This window comes from Dama dama, chromosome 6 (genome assembly GCF_033118175.1).
Source record: "Dama dama isolate Ldn47 chromosome 6, ASM3311817v1, whole genome shotgun sequence".
NCBI lineage: Eukaryota > Metazoa > Chordata > Mammalia > Artiodactyla > Cervidae > Dama > Dama dama.
The window spans coordinates 12,870,891-12,884,739 of NC_083686.1; the positions used below are offsets into that span (position 1 = coordinate 12,870,891).

The window sequence follows — 13,849 nt, forward strand, 5'->3', positions numbered from 1 at the left end:
ATCCCTGGGTCGAGAAGTTCCCCTGGAGGAGGAAATGGCAACCCACTCCAGTATTCTTGCCTGGGAAATCCCATGGACAGAGGAGCCTGGTGGGCTGCAGTCCATGGGGTCACAAAGAGTTGGACATGATTGAGTGACTGAACACACACACACACACACACAAGCATATGTATAACTGGCTCATTGCAATATACCTAAAACTAACACAACATTGTCAATCAACTACACTCCAATAATAATGTGCCACAAATGTGTCATTTTCTCCATGATGTCTGGGCTTCTGAGCACGCTGTTCCCCTGCCTGAAACATTATTCCCTGCTCCCAACCCTAAATCAATGAGGCCCAGACTTCTGGTGACCGGACTGTCTGTTCGCTGATAAAGCATTTTCTGATTCCAGGTGAGAGGAACCACTTGCTGTGTTCTCTCCCCTAGCTTCTCATGCTTCCCTGTCTGTTTCCTATTCTTCTTTCCTGTATATCTTCTGTATTACTCCAAGCTGAATCCTGAGCACCCAGCATAGCAATTGACTCCAGAAATATTGCTGCTATTCTCCCTCGTATTTCATGAATGAATGACATATCGAACACATTTTATCAATAGCTTTTGTAAATACCAAACGCCTGCAGTGTGTCCTGTGACAGATTTCTTATCATTGCTATTGCTGTCACAGTGACAGTTTTGTCCCATGTTTTGCAAAAAAAAAAAAAAAAAATCAATCTGGGCACTTAAAAAAACTTTACCTGTTGTGTACATGTCAGGTGTTTTTCAAAATAATCTTCATGTTTTCCTGCTTGAACTATTGTTCAAAAATAAGCAAAATATCGAGCAGAGCTCCCTGTGTAGGACATTGTTGGTTATCCATTTTAAATATAGCAGTGTGTCCATGTCCATTCCAGACTCTCATGTTATGTGGCAGCCAGGATAGGAGGCGAGTTTGGACACATGTGTTTGTATGGCTGAGTCCTTTTGTTGTCCATCTGAAATTATCACAACATTGTTAATCGGCTATACTCCAGAAAGCTTTATAGCATCCTTCATACTCATTCGGCTGATTCCTAAGATGGTCTCAGCCCTTGAGTAAATTTGTCAGGTGGCTTGAGGAGCATCTTGGGCTCTTCTCAGGCTCCATCATCAGACAAGGGTTGCAGATGCATTTTTGTGGCAGTCTTGCTACAGAAGTCCTGCAAGAGTCAGGGGCAAGAGTCTTCCTGGAATTCTCAGTTGATGGCTGATGTCTGCTTTTCCTCCCTGGCCAACAGTGACTTCCTTTGAATGATAATAAAAATGCATTTTTGTGGTTAAATGTAAATTTGGTTCCAGAGTCCCACAGATGTTTGGAAAATTCTGTTTCTATTTGCAGACTCAACTGGGGGTGGGAGTGGATTTTAGTACATGGCTGAACACTCGGAGATTAAAGCCTGACCGCCTCTGCTGGATATGCTGGGCTCAATCACTCACCAGTGACATCATTTCAGAACCATGCAACTTCATATCACCATTAAATTGTCTGCAACGCACTTCCTTCCTTCATTGCACTTGTAGCACACAATAGCAACCATTTCATAGGAGTCTTGATAAGTTTCATCAAAGAAATGAATAGATGAATCTGTCTCTGAGCCTTTACTGTTCAGATATTAAAAAGAAAAATAATCTTATAGGATGATTAAAATAAGTGAATGTTTGTAACTTGCTTATTATACTAATTAGCACATAGTAATTGCTCAATAAATGGGTAAATGGTGACTGAAACATTCTTAGTCCTTGTGGGGGCTGGAGGAGGGATTGGCATATCATGCAGACAGGAGGAGGGATCTATGAAAAGAAGAACAATTCATTGAACAATGCTTTCTTCCCCAATATTTCAGGCAAAGCCTTCCCACGTATGTCCTGCCTGAACAGGGATGCCCTAACTGCCACAGGAGGGTAGAGGAGGAACTCTTCACTTTGTCAGGGTTGGGCAATAAGTGGGTTTGGGGCTGGGGGCTGGGAAGGGTGGGGGGGGGCAGTCGGGTGTTATTTGCACATAAGGAGATGACTGAGCTGGACCCTAGAGGGTTGTCAGGGCCTCCTCCTCCCACCCAGGGAATAAGAGCCAGGCATCCCCAGCAAAAATTTGGACACATACTCAGAGAGCTAAAGGATCTTTGAGAACATTTATATTCAAAGTCAGTAAACTTAGAATGTGTTTGCCTCAGAAATACAAATTAAAGTAATTATAAAATTTTTAAAAAGTTAGTCTACGGCCATACCACCCTGACCGTGCCCCCTCTCATCTGATCTCGGAAGCTAAGCAGAGTCGGGCCTGGTTAATACGTGGATGGGAGACCGCCTGGGAATACTGGGTGCTATAGGCTAAAAAAAAAAAAATTATTCTTCATGGATGTTTTCAAAAACATTTTTCTTCTATCATATTCAAAATTGTGTTTTAAACATAAAGGCAGAATATAAATTATCACAGAATATAAAATATAATTTAAAAATTGCTCATGTGTGTTTTTAAAAATATTTTTCTTCTAGAATATTCAAAATTATTAAACTGAAAGTCAATATAACTTATCACAGAATATAAATTATTATTATAATTACTAATTATGCAGTATAATAAAAGATAAATTAAAATGAAAATACTTTAAACAAATGAAAAATGATTTATTACTTTGCAAATGTGAGGAAATGTCATGGACTATTCTTATAAAATACTGTAAAATTTTCAATTCCAGTGTTCAATGTTGACCCAGTTGCTAATATAAGGAATCTGTAGGACTTCCCTGTTGGTCCAGTGGTTAAGATGCAGAGCTTTCCCTGAAAAAGGTGTGGGTTCAATCCCTGGTCAGGGAAGTTCCGCATGCCATGTGGGATAGCAACAAAAAAAAAGGAATCTATATCATACTTTAAACAAATTCTATCTAGACTTACACATACCCAAACAAGCAGAAGATGAATATTTTTGTGGTCTTTGTTCAGTTGCTCAGCCGTGTCCGACTCTTTGTGACCCCATGGACTGCAGCGCGCCAGGCTTCCCTGTCCCTCATCATCTCCCGGAGCTTGCTCAAACCCACGTCCATCGAGTCAGTGATGCCATCCAACCATCTCATCCTCTCTCGTCCCCTTCTCCTCCTGCCTTTAATCTTTCCCAGCATCAGGGTCTTTTCTAATGAGTCAGCTCTTCACATCAGGTGGCCAAAATATTGGAGCTTCAGCTTCAGCCTCAGTCCTTCCAATGAATATTCAGGATTAATTTCCTGTAGGAATGACTGGTTGATCTCCTTGCAGTCCAAGGGACTCTCAAGTCTTCTCCAACAAGGAATATTTAGTAATGCAAATGTTCCTCAGCCATCCCATGCATTCTTGCCAACACTGCCCACTCTTGAGTGCCTCTGGATCTGCCTACCAGAACCAAAAGAAAGCTAGAAATGGATCCTCAGGCCAGCAGGGAAACTGTAATCTGTTATGCAGGAATCTGATGGTTCAGGAACTCCAGAGCAGGGGTGCCATCTGTTAAATCATTTGTCTTTTCTTATAAATAAATCCTTTGGCTGTTCCAATCCTCTTTACTCTTGGAAGCAGTGTCTGTGTCTAGTATCAGCAGTGAATCAACTTACAAATCTTGGAAGCACTGGCATGCAGCCACATTTTGTTTTTAGAAGATAATGCCTGAGATGCTGGGAAGTGTTCCTGGGTTTCTCAGCCTTCTTTAGGATTATGGGATGTTGTGTGCTAGCTCCCTTGGGGCGGAGGCCCCAGGAGTTCTAACAAGTTGCAGGTGTGTTGATGATTTGCCAGGCCAGCTAAAATTGGGGGTGAGGAGGGCAGTGCAGAAGAAGCCCCTCATGCTTTGCTCTAAGAAGAACACACTCTTTTCTATTAGATTCTGATTGAGGGTAGTTACTGCATCCTAGATCAGTTTATTTCCATTTGAGTTTAAGGGCAAATTTTATTTTATTTTATTTTTAATTTTTTTAATTAGTTGGAGGCTAATTACTTCACAACATTTCAGTGGGTTTTGTCATACATTGATATGACTCAGCCCTAGAGTTACACGTATTCCCCATCCCGATCCCCTGTCTGTATGTCTTCTTTGGAGAAATGTCTGTTTAGTTCTTTGGCCCATTTTTTGATTGGGTCATTTATTTTTCTGGAATTGAGCTGCAGGAGTTGCTTGTATATTTTTGAGATTAATCCTTTGTCTGTTTCTTCATTTGCTATTATTTTCTCCCAATCTGAGGGCTGTCTTTTCACCTTACTTATAGTTTCCTTTGTAGTGCAAAAGCTTTTAAGTTTCATTAGGTCCCATTTGTTTAGTTTTGCTTTTATTTCCAATATTCTGGGAGGTGGGTCATAGAAGATCTTGCTGTGATTTATGTCGGAGAGTGTTTTGTAAGGGCAAATTTTAATTCTTTAGAGCACTGATCACTGCCTGAAATATTTTGTTTAAAAATTTAAAAAAAACTTACTTTCGTGTCTTGATTTTTGGAATGTAAACTCTGCAAAGGGAGATTATTTTTTCTGTTCTCTGCCCTGCCTTGAGCAGCACATAGTAAGATCTTAAAGAATAGATAGTGAATGACTGCAAAACTGATAAAGGTAGTTTGATGGCCCACCACGTGCCAAGGTGGAGGGGCCACTTAGAAGTTCACACAGAGCCTGGCATAGCAGAGGACAACTGATTCTAAAACAGATTCAGACCTGCTTTGCCTGCCTTTCAATCGTTGGTTCACTCACTCACTCAGTCCAGACTGACCCTGAGGCCTTAAGTAGTTTGCTTGGATCAGGAGATAGCAAGCCCTGCGGGGTCCCCCCTCTCCTGTGTGGGGGCTATACTTCTCACTTCCCAAGACTAGAACCACTTCTTTTTTTCAAAACTATGTATTCCATCCTCACAATGTGTCCCATATCTTTTCGTTGTTATTGTTGTGTTAGTTTCTGGTGTATAACAAAGAGATTATGTTAAATATATATGTATATTCTTTTTCATATTCTTTTCCATTATAGTTCACTGCAGATATTGAATGTCGTTCCTTGTGCTGAATGTACGGTAGTTTGTTTCTGCAAATCCCAAACTCCTAAGTTATCCTTCTCCCACATGTTCCCCTTTTGCAACTAAGTTTGTTTTCTATGTCTGTGGGTCTGTTTCTGCCTTATAAATAGGTTCATTTGTACTATTTTTATATTCCACATTTAAGTGATACCATTTGATGTTTGTCTTTTCCTCTCTGACTTACTTCACTTAGTATGATAATCTCTAGACCTATCCATGTTGCTGCAAATGGAAGCAACATTTATTTCATTCTTTTTTATGGCTGAGTATCTCAGTGGCAAAGAATCTGCCTGCTATGCAGGAGACACAGGAGATAGAATTTCAGTCCCTGGTTTGGGAAGATCTCCTGGAGGAAGAAATGGCAACCCACTCCAGTATTCTTGCCTAGAACATTCCATGGACAGAGGAGCCTGGAGGGCTGCAGTCCACGGGGTCACAAAGAGTCAGACACAACTGAAGTGACTGAGCGATACTCCATTGTATATATGTACCACATCTTTATCCATTCATCTGTTGTTGGACCATTAGGTCACATCCACGTCTTGGTTGTTGTAAATAGTGCTGCTATGAACACTGGGGTGCATGTATCTTTTCAAATTATACTTTTGTCTGGATATATGCCCTAGCGTGAGATTGCTGGATCACATGGTTAACTCTGTTTTTAGTTTTTAAATGAACATCCATACTGTTTTCTCCATAGCGATTACATTCCTACCAACAGTGTAGGAATTCCTTCTTTACACCGGAGGGACTCCTACTTCCAATGAATGACTCCGAGGTGCTAGGCTGGCATTCCCACACAAGTGTAAGAGCTGGCACTGAAATCCAAGTTGGTGCCAAAAAGGTTAAATTATCTGTCTGTTTGAAGTTTCCATTTTGGCTCTCCTGTATAAAAGGAGAGCAATAGGGGCAGGGTACCTCCACTGGGCAGTAGACTTGAATATTACCTTTGTGAAAGACATGGTTCTACCCATCAAGGTAGTTGCCTAACCTCTCTGGATCCACTGTCCTGTTTGGTTAAACAGGGATGAAAATAAGGCCAAGAGGAATAAATACTAACACATGGGTGTCAAATTCTCAGTCTAGACCCTGCTACATCTTCTCACTTAGTAAATGGTGACTGGGATTATTGGTGAGTGGAAGGGATGAACCAGAGAGGCCAGAGCCCTGGGTCTACCAGATGGCCTCAGATATTTCTAAGTCTTTGCAATAAATGAGCTTTTACAGAGGTGGAGGTACAGGTGCTGTCACTTGCATATGTGACTCAGAGAAATGTCACCAACAACAAAGAGAAACTTGGGGTTTCCCCAATTTTAATTGAGAAATGGGGCCCAAAAGAGAAGACCTGGAGCTCCACACTTGATCTTAGCCAAAAGGCTGAGAAGCGACAGACCTGGAGCTCATTCACATATATTCCCAGAGGAATAACCAGGGTTCTCTTGGAGAAGAAAAAACATGGAATATAGATCAGAGAGGTCAGGGTTTGACTCTCCATCCTTCATTTACTGGCTACATGCACTTGGACTGGAAACATCCCTGAACTCTGGTGTCTTCCCTTCCTAGCTCCTCTCTCCCACACCTGTGATATTCTTGTCATTAATCTCATTATCCACATATGATAATCACCCAATACATTGTTACTCTTATTACTTTAAACAGCACTATTTTCCAGAACAGTGAAAAATAAGAAGGAAAAAAATTGTATTTTATCTGTATTTGTTCTTTTTCTCATCACCGATTCAAAGAACATGAGTTTGAGTAAACTCTGGGAGTTGGTGATGGACAGGGAGGCCTGGCGTGCTGCAGGCCAGGTGGTTGCAAAGAGTCAGACATGACTGAGCAACTGAACTGAACTGTTCCTTCTCTAATCATCTCCCTTCCTTTATATCCATCCAAGTTTCTGACCTACAACATTTTCCTTCTCCCCGAAGATCGTCTTTCACCATATTTTTGCCGGGCAGGTCTGAATTCCCTCAGTATTTGTTCGAGAAAGTCATATGTCTCCTTCATTTTAAAGGATAATTTCACAGATATAGAATACTAGGTTGGTGGGGGTGGGAATACAGAAAGGCAAATACAAGTTGGAGGCCATTACTGCAATAATCTACCTACTTAACCCACTTGATCCACTAATGGTCCCTGCCTAGCTTATCACAGTATTTGGGGCTCTGTATCGTGGTTGTTCTGCGATTGGACATATGTCATTATGGTGGCTGCCCATTATCTTTTTTAAACAGAATTTATTCATTTAGTTTTTGCTGTGCTGAGTCTTTGTTGCTGCATGGGCTTTTCTCCAGCTATGGAGAGGGGGAGCTATCCTCCAGTTGCTGTGTGTGCTTTCTCATTGTGGTAGCTGGTCTTGGTGTGGAGCACTGGCTCTAGAGAGTGTGTGTCTGATAGTTGTGACTCCCAACTTCCAGAGCACAGACTCAATAGTTGTGGCATATGGGCTTGGTTGCTCTGTGGCATGTGGGATCTTCCCAAATCAGGGATTGAACCTATGTCTCTTGCACCGGCAGGTGGATTCTTTACCACTGATCCACCAGGGCAGCCCTGCCCTTTATCTTTTGAACTAGCCTTTTATTTTGGGGAAGAAAATTTCCACTTTGTGAATCCTGCTTACCTCTGCCGTGTAGAACCAGAATTCAGTTTTCCTAGCTTCCCTTGCAGCTAGGACAAAGGACGTCACCTAGATCCCACCAGTGAGAAGCAACTAAAGCAGATTTGGCTTCAGAAGAGAAACTGATGGTCATTTTGCACCGTCCGTTCAGCATTTCCAATGCCAGTGCCAAGAATCAGCGGGATTGGGCCTGCAGCCTGCTCAGTGGGGAGCTATGATCTTGGTTACTGGCTGCATCGTGCCCTATTCGATTCTCTGGCCATCCTAGGGATTGTGTAAGCTAATGAAAATCCTTTAATACTATCCCTTTATGTGTATGTGACTTAGGACTCATTTTGCTGTTTGCAACTTAGAATCCTAATTATGCACTTGTCTGTAAGTGTAACTTTCTCACCTCTAGCCACTACCATTCCTGCGGATTTCAAAGATTTGTGCAAATACAATAATATATGCTCAAGCCGTCTGAAAGCAGCTAGGTGCAATTAGCATGGAGGCTGTGTTTATTTTATTTCCCACTCAATGCCCGGCACTTAGCATTTAGCTTATTTCCCATGAAGGCCCAGCACTTAGCATTTAGTGCTTGGAATGTAGTAAGTGCTCAATGAATGTTGGCTGGAAAAAAAACGCTCAAATCATCACAACTTACAGGGGTAATCACCATCATCAACATCCCACTCCTTCTCCACACAGCAGGCCCCTTATGGTTCTGATTATGAGGATTGCGTGCCTCTGAAGTCAGAAAATAAACTCCAGAATTGCCTACCAGACTAGAAAATGAGGCTGTTTCCTGATGAGTAATCAAGTGGACCTGAGCAAGTTGGATCAGGTTCTGCCAGCAGCAATTCATACATGGATAGAAGGAACTCAAGCTTGTGCTGCTGCTATTTTGAGACAGAGTTTCCAAAATTCCAGCTGACAGTCATAGAAATATTGTTTTATAATTATATATTAAATACCAATGCAAGGTGGCATTGTAAATTGCATGCTATAGGTCTCTAGCAAGAGTTTGAATGTATCTCGTTTAAGTTGGTATTTTAATGGACTAGAGCACAGTCTCCCAGCACTGACACTGTTGACATTTGAGAGGGATATTTTTTTTCCTTGGGGGCTGTCCTGTGCATTGTAGAATGTTTAGCAGCACCCCTGGTTCCTACCCATTTGGTGCCCACAGCACTGCTTTTCCCCTACTCCAGTCATGACCATCAAAAATGTCTCTAGACATTGCCAAATTTCCCCTGGGTGGGAATCACCCTGATTGAGAACTCCTGTGCTAGAGCAATATTTCTCATGCTAAAATCAGCATCTATGCACCTGTATGGAGCCCTTGGTAGACAGCAGGCCCTCTGTTGGGTACTCTGCTTTGAATTTCACAATAACACTATGAAAGTGAAAGTCATTCGGTCATGTCCGACTCTTTGCTATCCCATGGACAGTAGCCTGACAGTCTCCTCTATCCATGGAGTTCTCCAGGCCAGAATACTGGAGTGGGTAGCCATTCCCTTCTCCAGGGGATCTCCCTGACCCAGGAATTGAACCGGGGTCTCCTGCATTGCAGGTGGAATCTTACCAGCTGAGCTACCAGGAAAGCCCTTGGTAGCTTCCATTCTAACACTAAGACAGGAAAAATTATCGCCATTTCACCAATGAGGAAATTGAAAGGAAACCTGTTTGAGCATAATGACTGGATGTATAAACGAGTGGTCCAACAGCCACAGTGGGTTCTGATCACAATCAGCTCTTGTTGCTCACGGGCTGGAACTTTGACCCCTCCAGAACTCCAGGTTCATTGCTAATCAATCTCAATTACCCTGCAGACAAAGGAAGTGTACCTACAGTGAGGATGCCTTGAGCACTCTGAGAACTGGCTCTGACAAATGAAGTTCCCCAAAGCAAATCAGGAACTCCTGATGGTGCTGAAGTCGGTGGAGAAAAAGGTAGTTCTTTTTTTAGAGATCAGCTCTGGAGATACTCAAAGATTAAGATGTCACCATGTTTCAGCCTGTTTCAGCTTCCATGGCTCTGCTTTTCTTTACCCTTTTTGCCCTTTATCCTATACCCATTGCCCCCTTTTCTGCATTGACTTCTGAGGGTTGGTATGTGGACTTGTTCATTTCTGTACCCACTGGTGCCTGGCATGTAACAAGTACATGTTTGTTGGGTGAATGAGTGAATAACTGAAAGGGGGCAGAACAGAGTGAAGGGGGTGAGTGTGTGTTATATCTCCTTGATCCCTCTTAGAATCTCCCTTCCCCATCCTTTATTTGAAAGACACTTGGTTAAGATGTTGCCAGTCACTTCCATGTTCCCAAATGAGCCTCAGTTTTGAGAAGCATTAGGACGGAATTTTAGTATTGGAAGAATACTTAGACATGATCTCATCCATAGCCAGTCTGGTTCATGAATTATCTCGATCACATTCCTGATATGCCCATTAAGCCCATCCATTTGTTCATTCATTCTCTCACTTGCTGGCCCTCTGTTATGTGTCCATTTGCTCTGGATGTAAGGGAAGATGATGATCTTGGCATTTATCCAATCTGTAATAGTTAAATACTGGGCTAAACTGCTGCACCAAAGATACAATGATAACTATGGTGGTTAACTATGTTAGTATGTTATGGAAATCAACCCTGAATATTCATTGGAAGGACTGATGCTGAAACTGAAGCTCCAATACTTTGGCCACCTGATGCAAAGAGTCAACTCATTGGAAAAGACCCTGATGGTGGGAAAGACTGAAAGCACAAGGAGAAAGGGGCAGTAGAGGATGAAATGTTTAGACAGCATCACTGATTCAATGGATACGAATTTGAACAAACTCCAAATCAAACCAGTCAATCCTAAAGGAAATCAACTCTGAATATTCACTGGAAGGACTGATGCTGAAGGTGAAACTCCAATACTTTGGTCACCTGATGCGAAGAGCTGACTCATTGGAAAAGACCCTGATGCTGGGAAAGATTGAGGGCAGGAGGAGAAGGGGATGGCAGAAGTGTTTAGATGGCATCACTGACTCAATGGATGTGAGTCTGAGCAAACTCCAACAGATGATGAAGGACAGGGAAGCCGGGCATGCTGCAGTCCATGGGGTTGCAAAGAGTTGGACACAACTGAGCCACTGAACAATAGCCAGGAGATAATGGAGGACAGAGGAGCCTGGTGTGCTGTAGTCCATGGGGTTGCAAAGAGTCAGACCCGACTTATTGATTTAGCAACCAAATCCTCTCTTAAAGGTCCAGAGGTCAGAAGGGTGTTCTGTCTGAGGTTATCCAGGCTCCTTCTCTCTGGTTAGTCTGTTCCTTCCTAGGGCGTGGTCCTCTCCTGCAGGGTGGAAGCAGCCAGTCCACCCTTATGTCCCTATCACAGCCTACACAGGAGTGAACAGTCACTATACACATCATTTCTCACATCCCATTTGCTGGAACTTAGTCACAGGGCCACTTCTACTTCCGAAGGAAGCTGGGATATACAGTCTCTAGACAGGTAGTCATGTGCTAAGCTAAAACAGATTCTGTGCATAGTCTGTTTTTAAAAGGAAAGAAGGGACAAATCAATAGCAAAGATCAAGTTGTAGTCTTTGCCACACATCCCAACTCCTTTATTCTTTTAGTTTTACAGATAAGGAAACTGAGGCCCAGAGAGAAAAAGTAGCTTATCTGAGGTCTCATAATGAGGTAGGGACAATAGAATTTTCAAAATCTGTCTCCTGCCTCCTAAGTCATACTTAGGTCATACACCTTCCATCTCAATACATGGTGCCTTTTATTAATAGTACTACTTCATGTGGCTTCTTATGTAGACTGAAAAAACCCATGCAACCTAAAAGTTGAGGGTTATGTTTTATTCGGTGGCGAAAACTGAGGACTTGAGCCTGGAACACAGCATTTCAGATAGCTCTGAGTGACTGATCCAAAGAGGCAAGTGGGGAGCCTGGGTTTATACGAGTTTTTACATAAAAGACAAGATAGTCAAAACATCAAAAGATTACTATTAGCTAGAGAAAACCAGGTATCTCAAGGTAAGGAATTTAGTGGTTTTGTATATATGGGAAGATACAAGAGTCTGGGTTCATTGAAATCTTCCTTTTGAAATATTACTCAGCCATAGAAAGGAATGAAATTGTGCCATTTGCAGAGACATGGATGAACCTAGAGACTGTCATACAATGTGAAGTAAGTCAGAAAGAGAAAAACAAGTATAGTATAGTATAATATCACTTATATGTGCAATCTAGAAAAACGGTACAGATGAAATTATCTGCAAAGTAGACATAGAGACAGAGACATAGAGAACAAATTCATGGATGCCAAAGGGAGAAGAGAGGGACAGGATGAACTGGGAGATTCAGTTCAGTTCAGTTGCTCAGTCATTTCCGACTCTTTGTGACCCCATGGACTGCAGAACGCCAGGCTTCTCTGTCCACCATCAACTCCCAGAGCTTGCTCAAACTCATGTCCATTGAGTCAGTGATGCCATCCAACCATCATCCTCTGTCGTCCCCTTCTCCTCCTTCAATCTTTTCCAGCATCAGGATTTTTTTTTCCAGTGAGTCAGTTCTTCACATCTGATGGCCAAAATATTGGAGTTTCAGCTTCAACATCAGCCAATCCAATGAATATTCAGGACTGATTTCCTTTAGGATGGACTGGTTAGATTTCCTTGTAGTCCAAGGGACTCTCAAGAGTCTTCTCCAACACCACAGTTCAAAAGCATCAATTCTTCAGCGCTCAGCTTTCTTTATAGTCCAACTCTTACATCCATATATGACTATGGGAAAAACCAGAGCTTTGATTAGAGGGACCTTTGTTGGCAAAGTAATGTCTCTGCTTTTTAATATGCTGTCTAGGTTGGTCATAGCTTTTCTTCCAAGGAGCAAGCGTCTTTTATTTTCATGGCTGCAGTCACCATCTGCAGTGATTTTGGAGCCCCCAAAAATAAAGTCTGTCACTGTTTCCACTGTTTCCCCTTCTATTTGCCATTAAGTGATGGGACCGGATGCCATGATCTTAGTTTTCTGAATGTTGAGTTTTAAGCCAACTTTTCCACTCTCCTCTTTCACTTTCATCAAGAGGCTCTTTAGTTCTTCTTCACTTTCTGCCATAAGGGTGGTATCATCTGTGTATCTGAAGTTATTGATATTTCTCCTGGTAAACTTGATTCCAGTTGGTGCTTCATCCTGCCTGGCATTTCACATGATGTACTCTGCATATAAGTTAAATAAGCAGGGTAACAATATACAGCCTTGATGTACTCCTTTCCCTATTTGGAACTAGTCTTTTGTTCCATGTCCATTTCTAACTGTTGCTTCTTGACCTGCATACAGATTTCTTAGGAGGCAGATAAGACAGTCTTGAATTCCCATCTCTTCAAGAAGCAGAAGATATTAAAATATTAAGAAGAGGTGGCAAGAATGCACAGAAGAACTATACAAAAAAGATCTTCATGACCCAGATAACCATGATGGTGTGATCGCTCACCTAGAGCCAGACATCCTGGAATTCGAAGTCAAGTAGGCCTTAGGAAGCATCACTAAAAACAAAGCTAGTGGAGGTGATGGAATTCCAGTTGACCTATTTCAAATCCTGAAAGATGATGCTGTGAAAGTGCTGCACTCAACATGCCAGCAAATTTGGAAAACCCAGCAGTGGCCACAGGACTGGGAAAGGGCAGTTTTCATTCCAATCCCAAAGAAGGGCAATGCCAAAGAATGCTCAAACTACCGCACAATTGCACTCATCTCACACGCTAGCAAAGTAATGCTCAAAATTCTCCAACTGAGGCTTCAATAGTATGTGACCTGTGAACTTCCAGATGTTCAAGCTGGATTTAGAAAAGGCAGAGGAACCAGAGATCAAATTGCCAACAACCGTTGGATCATCGAATTGGGAGACTGAGATTGAGATATATACACTAGTATGTATAACAGAGATAATTAATGAGCGCCTACTGTGTACAGCACCGGGAGCCCTACTCAGTGCTCTGTGGGGACCTCAGTGGGAAGGAAATCTAAAAAAGGGGATATATGTATATGTATGGCTGATTCACTTTGCTGTACAGTAGAAACGAGCACAACTTTGTAAAGAAACTACACTCCAGTAAAAATGAATAAAAACCAAAGCAGAACATAAAAAGGAAGTACTCCCTTGATATGCACCTCAGCTATCTGGGGTCAGTATCCTGTGTTTTTTC

The 13,849-nt window shown here is 42.1% G+C and overlaps 1 pseudogene; it reads left to right on the top strand.

Annotated features, from left to right (window-relative positions):
• Nucleotides 1-2,237: 2,237 nt before the first annotated feature.
• LOC133058907 (5S ribosomal RNA) lies at nt 2,238-2,356 on the top strand (annotated as a pseudogene).
• The last annotated feature ends 11,493 nt before the right edge of the window (nt 2,357-13,849 follow it).